Genomic DNA, 10,681 nt, shown 5'->3' on the forward strand with positions numbered 1-10,681 from the left:
AGTACTGAGCCAGCACCACCAAAGTCTAAGAGTGTGTTCACAGGGAGCGTTTTCAACAATGGTGTAGATACTTTCTGCATTTGGAGTGTAAAGAGAGTGTGTAGCTATTTAATCAGGAACAGAACATAAAACAGGGTTATATTACAGAAAGAGTAACCTTCATTCCAAACGATTAACACGCTCACCAAAAGTCAACTTGCAGACACAAGTTAAAAAAGGAAATCTAAATCCTACAGAGGAGTGAACGTGTGAAACACTTCCCATTTAAAATAAAGGCTTTTAATTCACCTTCTTAAATAAAACCTCATCACATGCGTTGGGTCAACACAAGGCTATCTTAAAGCTGTTTATTGGAGTGACGCAAAAGAGACAGTTTGTTGGAAATGTTTTCACTAACACACACACACACACACACACAATATGAACCATGTTCATCCTGCCATAACAACAGGAAGTGTATTCCTATGGATGGTTTTGTGTAGCCTTAATTCTACAAAAAAAGTATTCTTTGTTGGAAATTTGAACATTTTTAAATCATGCATCCAGGTCACAAACGTGCGTGCATGAACTAAAACGAAGAAAGAAAGTAGCCAGGTTTGAAAAATAATTCCTGCAGAGACTTTGTATTTTCTTTAGGGAACAAACGGAAAATACAATGCAATACTTAATACAAACCATAAACACCACTTGTAGATTTAAAACAGTCTAATTTTCTTCTTTCTTCACTGTTTTGAGAAACATCCAGAGTATGCATCTAGTCTTTCCTTGTTTGTCTTCTTAAAGGTGCAAAAATCCAAAATTAATAATTTAAGAGGCATCACACCACAGCCATTTCCATTACAGCGGTGGAGAATTTGGAGCGTTTGTCGAAGGGGAAGAAGATGAAATCATGAAAGACGCTGTGAACAACAATGACCACCTGACTGGAGGTGTGGGCCTCAACTTGATGTTCTGCTTCTCACAGATAGAAAGAGCCAGATTTCCCAGATGGAGACCTCTTATTACTGGATTTATTAGAAGAGCATGTGTGAAGCATGCTGCTAATTAGCAAATCAAATCCACCCACACACAGACATCTTCGGTTCAGATAAATGGGTCGCCTCTATTTATTACGTATAACAGGAGAATATGTCGACAGAGAGCGATTTTGTTTTTGGTGGGAAGAAAAAAAGAAAAACCCTCTGGAGCTTCTTCAGGTGACGTGAAACGGGCGCGGTCCCGACGCCGCGACGTGTATGGACTCCTTCCTGCCAATCACGTGCTCAGAAGAAGCTTACTAGAGGTGGTTAAACAGAAGGAAAATTAATGTGCTATGCTGGAGATCTTCCAGCACACCTGTGTTTTCCTGGGACCTAAACATGCTCCCTGTGAGCTCATCACTGTAAACAGAACTGCTCTTTAAATATACAAAACCATTGTTTCATTAATCTAAGATAATATCATCAGCCATGTCTGTGAATGGCGATGAAGGCTGAAGGATGTGCAGATTAGCCCAGTGTAGATTTTGTCACCCTATTACAAACCACTTCTCTCATGTTTTAGTTGAGTTTTATGGCGACTGCAAAGACATTCAACAAAGATTCCCAAGTATTAAAACTTTCCACCACGGTACATTGCGAAAACATACACATTTGATAATGACTTAATCAGTTAGCTCCTGGATACCAACATTAGACCTTCAGCCAGAAGATGGCCACAGGACAATTACTCTACATGTCTTTGGATGTTTCCTAGGAGCTTTGAGTCATGACGTGAAGAAAATTCATATTTTAGTCACTCAGACTAAAAGCACAAATGCAACACAGAAACTATATCCATAAAGACAAAGTCTGTTTAATGTTTGCACAACCAGAACCCGATCCACAGAAGTCCGTGTTGCTCGGTGGGCTGTACTTTTCCACAGGTTTGATAAGAAAACCTCCAGTGACGGTTTGTTGATTTCTCTACTCTAACTTGTTCTCCACCTTCAAAAGGGAGCACAATTGCTCTACATGAATGAAAACTGCATGTTTGATATGCAAACAGAATAAAAATGCGTCATTAATTTAGCTTGAAAGCTCCGAAGAGCTTCAGAGCATTCCAGTTAATCAGTAATAAGATCTGAAGTGACAAGAAACCTTTGAGGCAGCTTCAGTCTGAGTAAATGTTTGGTTTCTCACCTTTATTGTTAGACACTTTTACACATGTTGATCAGGTGACTCCACAGAAAGTGCTTTTCATACAGGTGAAAGTTCGGCAACAAGTCAAATAAGTGTAACATGTTATTGGAGAAAAAAAAAAATGTGGGACCAGTATTCAAAAGATAACGCACTTGAGGCCAAATTTTGTAGCAGACTGAGCCACTAAGAGAGGATAGGCAACAAAGGTGAGAGGCACCATGACTGAAAATCAGGAAGATCTCTCTTGAAACTGACGAAACCATGCAGACAGAATACTGGAAGGAGTCATTACTAACTAGAAACAAGTGGCAAAATTTAGGATGTACATAAATGTCTTAATCTAGATGGTAAAGGAAGTAATCGATAAATTAGTTCATCCATCCATCCTTCCATACCTGCTCCTCATTGCAGGCTCTCTGGGAGTCTGCTGAGAGAATTATTTTGATAATTAATTAATCAATTAATCTGTAATTGATTCAAGTGTAAAACTCACCTACCCATGTTTTTTTGTTTTTTTTGCTTCACTTAATTGGCATAACATAAATTAAAAAAAAATATTATTTTTTAAATATTTTTTAAACATTTTCTTCTACAAACTATCCCATTGTACGTATGCATAAGTTGTGAGTAAAATAGATTTGAAAATGCCAAATGCTCAAAAATGTAACAGTACCACAAGCTAGAGGTTTCCAAATGAGCAAAACCCTGATTAGTTCCAGTAGGTTATATAACCAGATCTTGGTGAAAAATGTTCTTGTTCGAGCAAAATAATTTGGCACGACTAAAGAATTGGGGGCAGGAATGCGGCCTTGTGCAAAGCCCTGGCCTTAGAAAGCATCTGGATTGATTTCTTAGCAGGAATAAGTCACTGAGGATACATTTTCGAAGAGAACGCAGATCGATTACAGTATGTTTGGACAAAATGCATTCTCAGTACTCAGAGCAGCTCGTCTGGAAACCACCGTCACGTCACGCTCAAACGTTATGAGATCATATTCTGTTGCCATTCAGATGCTTAATATGAACTCGAACTGAAGCTCCTGACCCATATCTGCATGATTTCATGCATTGCACATGATCGGCTGATTGGATAATTGCACGGATAAGTCGAGCTGCAGGTGTTCCTAATAAAATCTCTGGTTTGTGTGAGAAAGATTATTAACCTTCCCATCACGGTGTTGTTTAGAGGACCCCTGAGGAGTAAATATCACCTGGAGGTGATTGAAGGTTAATACCTCTATAAGTAAACACAGGTTAAAGTCGTTGCTGTTGCTGGGGCTAAGCCAGCCTGTGAGGCCTTATCTCTGCTGCGGACCGTCACCCCGACCCACGAGCTCGCCCCGACATTTCAACATGTGCTCCATCACTGTCTCTGTGTTTGCTTTCCTGAGAAGAACGGCCGACCAGAGATGATGACATGGCTTATTTGTGTCCACAGTGGTGTAGCTTGGCTGACATGCGGAGGTACGCTGATGGATTTTGAATACTGTGAATTTTTAACCACCCTTAAGACCCACTTTAAAGAGCTGCTGTTTAAGACTTCAATTATCATCAGTGGGTTCTCGAGGATCAATGTTTTTTTATGGTTAAAATCTGCACTCAAATAGTTGGACGCAAGTCAGTTGCCGGGAGGAAAGAAGCACAAAGCCATTCAGGACAAATTAAAGCAACATTTTCCTCCATTTTAAACTCACCGGCAAGGCTTTGCTTTGCCATCCAAGTTGCATTTTCTAAAAAATGCCAGTTTCTTTGGCATTTTGTTGTAATTTAGCTGGGTTTGTGGATAACACATCCTGTTGCCACAAATCAGCTTTCACACGTGTGTGCCACTAAAACATTCCAGTACGTGTTAGCGATAACGAGATCTGTAGCAAACTCTGTAACAGAATAATGCCCTCAAATTATGACCGCTTTGCTTTGTGTTTTTATTCATAGTTGTTCAGCTTTAATCATGTGCACCGCATGGCCACAGGAAATCCTCTGAGCTGTATAGAACACTGCACAGGTTTCCAGATAATGTGGCAACAAGAAACACAGACGGATGGGGTTCAAAAAGAGGAGCGGGGTAGAAAGGGATAGTCAGACATACTTTCAGGCACTAACTACATATTTTGCTGCATGAGAGCTACACAACTGAGGCAGCATCTGCCACAGCTGCCAAGAGAAATCAGCTAGAAGATTTACTGTGTCTAGCAGAACCAGTTAGTTCTACCATGCCATGTGATTTCTGACACTTCGATAAGTGTTGTTTGAGGAGAAGATAATATTCAGAATGCAGCAACAAATTCAGTTCTGCCTGAGTTACAATATTAAAGGTTCTTTATGTAAGATGCATTGTGCTTAAAAGGTTTAGAACTGCATTCTCCCATCCATTTAAGATGGTCCTTTGGCTTGATTTTTCTTGTATTGTTCGCTTGTCTTGCTCACAGGAAAAAAGTCTATCAGACTGCAAAACTGAAAATGCTTAAACATTTTCATGTTGGGATCTGTTAGAAGACGCTCATCCAACATTATTCTTCTAAGTCCGACCAATTACCCCAAATCTACCTTTTTGTATATGATGTTTAAAATCACATCAACCTACTCTTTTATAATTATACTGGAACAGTTACTGAAAAGCAAATGCATTGCCATTTGCTTTAAATAAATCAACTCAGCTGAGACCAAAAAAATGTTAGTTAAGTTGTTATTGGCTACGTTACTCCTTGGAGTCTTTCAGTTACATGTGAAATACACTCATCGGGAAAAAATGTTTTGATTTGGTTGTAATTTGGTCCACATGCAGACCAACAGTGGGTATGAGTCCTTTTTTTATTTCTTCACTGTTCTGGAATAAAATCACCTGATTTTGATCTGGGAAGCTGCAGAGATGGGTTCATTCAATCAGAGGGATCTTTTAAAAACTTCTTGAGATGTTCAAGAAGCAGCTGCCATTAAGGCATGACCTCAGGAAACATCCAGATAAATGCTATCTGACCACATGTTTCCTGGCAGCAAACTGCAGAATAATAAAGTTATCCGTTTCACTGAATGTTTGGTAAGAACGATCATCCATGTCTCAACGCTGAGTTTAAGACTGAAATTTGTCTCCCACAGGGGACATTGGGGTTTATTTCCTGTTTATGACCAATGTTTCCATTGTTATTATTGGTTTGGTTTTGTAATTTTATAGTTTATCGCACAAAATTATCACATTGTTTAGCAAGATGAAAACAGATTGGTTTCCGAGTTTCAAACATAAAGAACATATTAAAAAAAGAAAAAAAAAGTATATTTTTATTTGCTAAAAAAAAAAAAAGTTCCGCAACAATCTAGCTTTTCTCTGCAGTATTTTTCAACAATAGCGAGGTTATAAGTAACCAATAAATGGGAGCAGGAACTACTTGGTGATTTTGCTTCGGTTTAAATCCTGAAAAACCTGATGGAGGACTTGGTTTATTTACTCAGTCGATTCGGGTCAAAGGTCTGTGGAAGACCAATCACCTCAAGTGTTAATGTCGCAAGAATCATGCCCAAATCTGCGCACAAGTGGACAAGAAAGCAAAGGCTCGGTGACTAATGACAGCTCTGTGGGACTATTGGAAGTTCAGTCCTGCAGCTACCACTCCCAAATGGGAAAGCTGGATTTCTGTGCACACACTGCAAACTTATCATATCCAACATACACTGACTTCAGGCCTGGAACAGCTTTTCACATCAAAAAGGTGAATAATTTCTCTCATTTAGATCACAGTAACTATGAGTCAATGATAAGAAGTAGTTTATGTTCTCTTATCAGTACCTCACTCTGTCAGATAACTATTAAAACCACAGGATTTTTTTCTTCTAAACAAGGACTAATCAAAAACTCCCAGATACATGAACAATTTTAAGAACACTATGATTCTGTTTAATTATTTTTGAGATCTAGTAAAAGAAAAACAGAGAACACAACTAAATCTGTAGTGAAAAAAAAACAAAAACTATAGAACGTACAAACCAAGGGGAAAATGAACAACACTTAAAACAAAGTGCACTGAGGAAGGAACATGGGAAATAACTAAAAAACTCAACCCACAGGAAATAGCCTAATATGGAAATGAGAAAAACAAGCCAGTGAATCGTGACAACCTTGGTGTCGAGGTCTCACTCTCTTGTATTTTTGAAGATATGTGCCTGTTTCATACACATTTTAAATAACTTTGTCACAGATGGGCTTCTGAAAAACTTGATATGGTGAGAATTTAGAGCAGTCGTTGGAAACAGGTGTGATCAAGGACACACGTGACGCATCCAGGACAGTGGGGACTAAGTTCAGGATCCACTGGTGCAGGGAACATGGCAAATGATCATATACAACACAAAGTCATACCAATAATGACAACAAATCTTGAGTAAATCTATTGAACTGTTGATCAAGACCACTTTAAAGGACTTCAGAAAATGCTTGATCAAGAATATTCCAAAAGGAGCTGAATATTATAGCTACCTCTTCATAAAAGGATACGTAAGAATAACATTTAGAAAATCTAATTCTGTTTCATTCTGAGAGCAACATCTTTAGGAGCATTTAATTGTTGCTGGGGGAATTCTAATTAAATCAAATGTCCAGCTCCCATTTCTCTGATAACATTGGTGTATGCACTTTTAAAATCAAGGATTTTACTTTTCTAATTGTTTTTTTTGAAGTTCTAAGCTTTTCATTTTGCTTAAGAGACATATTTTACTTCATGCATAACTTCCACTAGGGCTTTTAGAGTTCAAGTTTGAAATCATTTAACTTTTGCATCTTAATTTAAGAACGAAGCTGCACCGCTTTTGCACGCACCATTCAGTTTCATTGTCATAAACATTGTGTCACAGAGCAAATCCTTATTCAGAAATGTTTTGCTTTAAGTTTCAAAAGAGAAGCCCTCCAAATAAATAAAATGTTTCATACTTGATCACCTGAAGATACAACCATGGTGTGTGGATTTTAATTTGTGTTTTTCCACAACTAAGCATTTACATTCACCTGAAGGTCCACTCAAATTACCCAAAATCTGCTGGAAACAGTTTGTTGTTTTCTTGCAGGCAGCCTCTGGAGGTGTTTAATGGTCTTATGATGACCTCCTGACCAGGCTAATTGTGTGCGGCAAAGGTTTGGTCTAAGACAAACATTACCCCCTGAGGAGTTTCCAGCTTTGACAAGCACAACTGGCCACATGTGCGGCATTTATTTCAATTTTCACTTATTGTTAATTCAGCCAAGAAATGTGAACAATTTGAAGAGCAACATTCCCAAGCTCCGATTTGGCAGAGACCTTGAAAGTGTGGAAATCAGCCTCCCCGAACATGTGGGCTCAGACTAGCCAGAAGAGTGTTTTTGTAACAATTTCTTCACTTAGCAACGTCTAGGACTTGGCCGATCCACGTCTTGAAGCACACTCACAGATGCAGAAAGGGAAGCTTCCCGGTCCATCATCAATCATGCTGCTCTGCGAAAAACAATTATGAGCGAGCGTGCACGGTTCAAACATGAAACAACAGTGAGAAGAACAGATGGACTGACCACTGGCCCTGTGGATGTTATCAGATCCTTTCACAAGAAACTAAAATGGAAGATGACAAGTCAGGGATCAAAAAGAACTCGTTTAAAGATCAAACACAATTACTGATAATTATTGACTTTTTTTTTTTTTTTTTCAAATTTCTCCAGTTCCATTACCTTCCTGTGCCATTAGTAATGCAAACATTCGTCTCTGAGGAATCACCGACATTTAAGCTAAATTAAACATGCAAAAGTGAAGCACATTTGTAGGAAAAGAAAATACATCACCGGCAGTAAAATACTGTTTTCCCAAAGTTTGAGGCATTATATGTGCAGCAGCTAACCTGAAACCTGTTAACTCATGCAGTAATCACTACTGGATCCTTCAGAATGGCTCTTTATGGACATGTGCAGTACTTGTTGCACAGTACTTCAGTACTGCAGAATCAAAACTATGACATTTGGTTTAGGCTGTGAAGAATCCAGGGTAGGCTCTGTTTTCCTTAATGGGGATAAAACTTTGCAACTAAACCTGTCACAGCCTGTGTTGCTCAAATATCTGAAGATAAACATCAAACTTGCAACTTAAACTGCAATAAATGGAATGTCAATCATGAAACCAAGGAGAACAATACACACTTTCATTTGCATTTCAGAAATAAATCACATCATATTGACATTCTCTTTCTTTCTTTGGAAAATACACATCAGTGAACTTCATTAGTGACTTATATGTTTGTATCTAGTGTGGTAGGAATGAATATTTGTTCAACAGGTTATAAAGTAATGAATAAAGGTGTGGAACTCTGACATGAGAATGTTGTCACACCCAAAGACTAATGCATTCATGTCAGTATTAACTTGTGTTCAGTCAGTAGGCTAACTGCTGCTAGCAAAAACTATACTTTCTGTTTTTATTTTTGCAGTCAAACGTTGTAACAATATCTTCAGGTGTTTACGGTACTTTGTGCGTGTGTACAGTTGATTTAATGAAACAAAACGTCAGAAATGCTAATAAATAGACTTTGACTGGAGCTACCTTTACATTTACACCAAAAGCAGCCATGTCATATTTCAAAGTCGAAGCTGGTGAGAAAACCATTTTCAAAACTGTAGCAAACGGGAACTTGCAACTGGAATTAGGAGTGCAGTGTGGTTCAATATTTCAAGCTGACGGTAGTCCTAATTCAGCTACAGTAGGTCTCCACTTGTATGAACAAATGAAGGCAACTGTGGTCCATGTACAGGTTCTGATGAGAAGGCAACAGTACATTCACTCATCATGGCCATGAGTCCTTAAATATGCTTTTAGCCGACTCGTTTTAACCTTTTTTTTTTTTTTTTAGGGTGAAATGATACAACAAACGACTGCAATATGTTTCCAACAACTGAACAAGTTTGAGTTTACTCTGGATTTTGTCTTAGTGGCTCAAATAAATGCTCCTCCATAAATGTTTGGGTAAATGTCACTCAGCAAGCTGCTTGCCACACAATTTTAGCACCCACCAGAAAACCACTAGTATAATTTCTTGCTGGATATTTGAACACACTTCTTGTCAGAATTGGTAATGATTTCAATTGGTTGATTTCCTAGCAATAATCCTCAAATGAAAAGGAACTGAAAACAAGCTCAGGAACAATCGATTCATCCAGAACAAGAAACTGTTTTAAAAAGACCAAAATATTAACACTTTTGTGTTCATAGTGAGTGGATTGAAAGCTCTAGTGCAGGGGTGTCAAACTCAATTTCACTGAGGGCCACTTCAGCATATTGGCCCCCCTCAACGGGCTACATTGACGGGTGTGTTAGAGAAGGAATGCATCTAAAGTTGCAGATGGTAGCTCTGGAAAACTAGACTTGGGCACCCGTAGCATAAATGTATAAAAAATACAATGTTAAAAATAAATTAAACACCACCTCATATTGTTAAATAACAGATTTTATGTATTGAAGTTTTAAATATTGCATTTGAGTTTCCATGGCCTATAAAATGCTGAGGGGCTACGAGTTTGACACATGTGCATTACGCCATAGAACTGCCAATTGGTAATTGAAGTAAAGTAGCTTCGATTTCAAAGAAGCCGACATTGAACCATCACAAAAGAGGAAGGCTCTTGTTGTCTCACTGCACCCCAAGAGATGCATAACCTACAAAAACCATTTCTGTCTGGTTTTGAACCAGAAACCTTTTGCATGAAAAGCAAACATGATAACCACTACACTACAGGAACTGAACTTCTCTGCTTCGTTTCAGTTTGAGGTTCCAGCGCTGATGATGTGAGATGCAACATGAAAATTTCAACTGAGGCTTGCACTCAGATGCCTGGATTCAGAGTACAGACCATGACACCACAGAACCCTTGTTGACCTTTAGTAAACACCTGTGATGTATAGAACAAACTAAATCTGTTTCTGTCTGGTTTTGAACCAGAGACCTTTAGCATGTAAAGCCAACGTGATAACCACTACACTACAGAAACTCATGCTCTTTGCAGTGTTCCTGGTAGATGATCCACATTTTGTTAGAGACTAATGTCAACGATGGACATGGAACAATGTCAAATACTTATACCACAGATCCTCTCAGAGAGCACAGTAACTTGGTGAACAAACTGTCAGACTTATAATTGTGCCTGATTTAACATTACAGTCCATAAACTAAGCCTGAAATCAAAAAATTGTATTGAAGATGCCATTAGCAGAGACAAATGGTTCTACAGAGACTTGGCTAAATGACTATAAAATAAAATCAGTACTTACAAATAAAAGATGGTTCAAAAATAAAATTAACATATTAAAATAAAAAATATCTGTGAAATACAATCAACACTTGAAAATTAAAAATGGTTCAAAAATAATATCAACACTTAAAAATACAAAATCTCTGGAAAATAAAATATTATGTATGTTGTTTTGGAAAACATTAGAATATAAGCACTTTTATCAAATCTTCAATGTGGTAAGATCATGTAAGTTCTTCGTAAATCCATGGAAACTCAACAGTTTGTAAGG

At 38.0% G+C, this 10,681-nt stretch overlaps 1 non-coding gene across 1 annotated transcript; it reads right to left on the reverse strand.

Annotated features, from left to right (window-relative positions):
* Nucleotides 1-9,827: 9,827 nt before the first annotated feature.
* trnae-uuc (transfer RNA glutamic acid (anticodon UUC)) lies at nt 9,828-9,900 on the reverse strand. The gene has a single exon. It is a non-coding gene; the product is annotated as a tRNA-Glu (tRNA).
* Nucleotides 9,901-10,681: the final 781 nt, after the last annotated feature.

Source organism: Poecilia formosa, unplaced genomic scaffold, assembly GCF_000485575.1.
Source record: "Poecilia formosa unplaced genomic scaffold, Poecilia_formosa-5.1.2 Scaffold54, whole genome shotgun sequence".
Classification (NCBI taxonomy): domain Eukaryota; kingdom Metazoa; phylum Chordata; class Actinopteri; order Cyprinodontiformes; family Poeciliidae; genus Poecilia; species Poecilia formosa.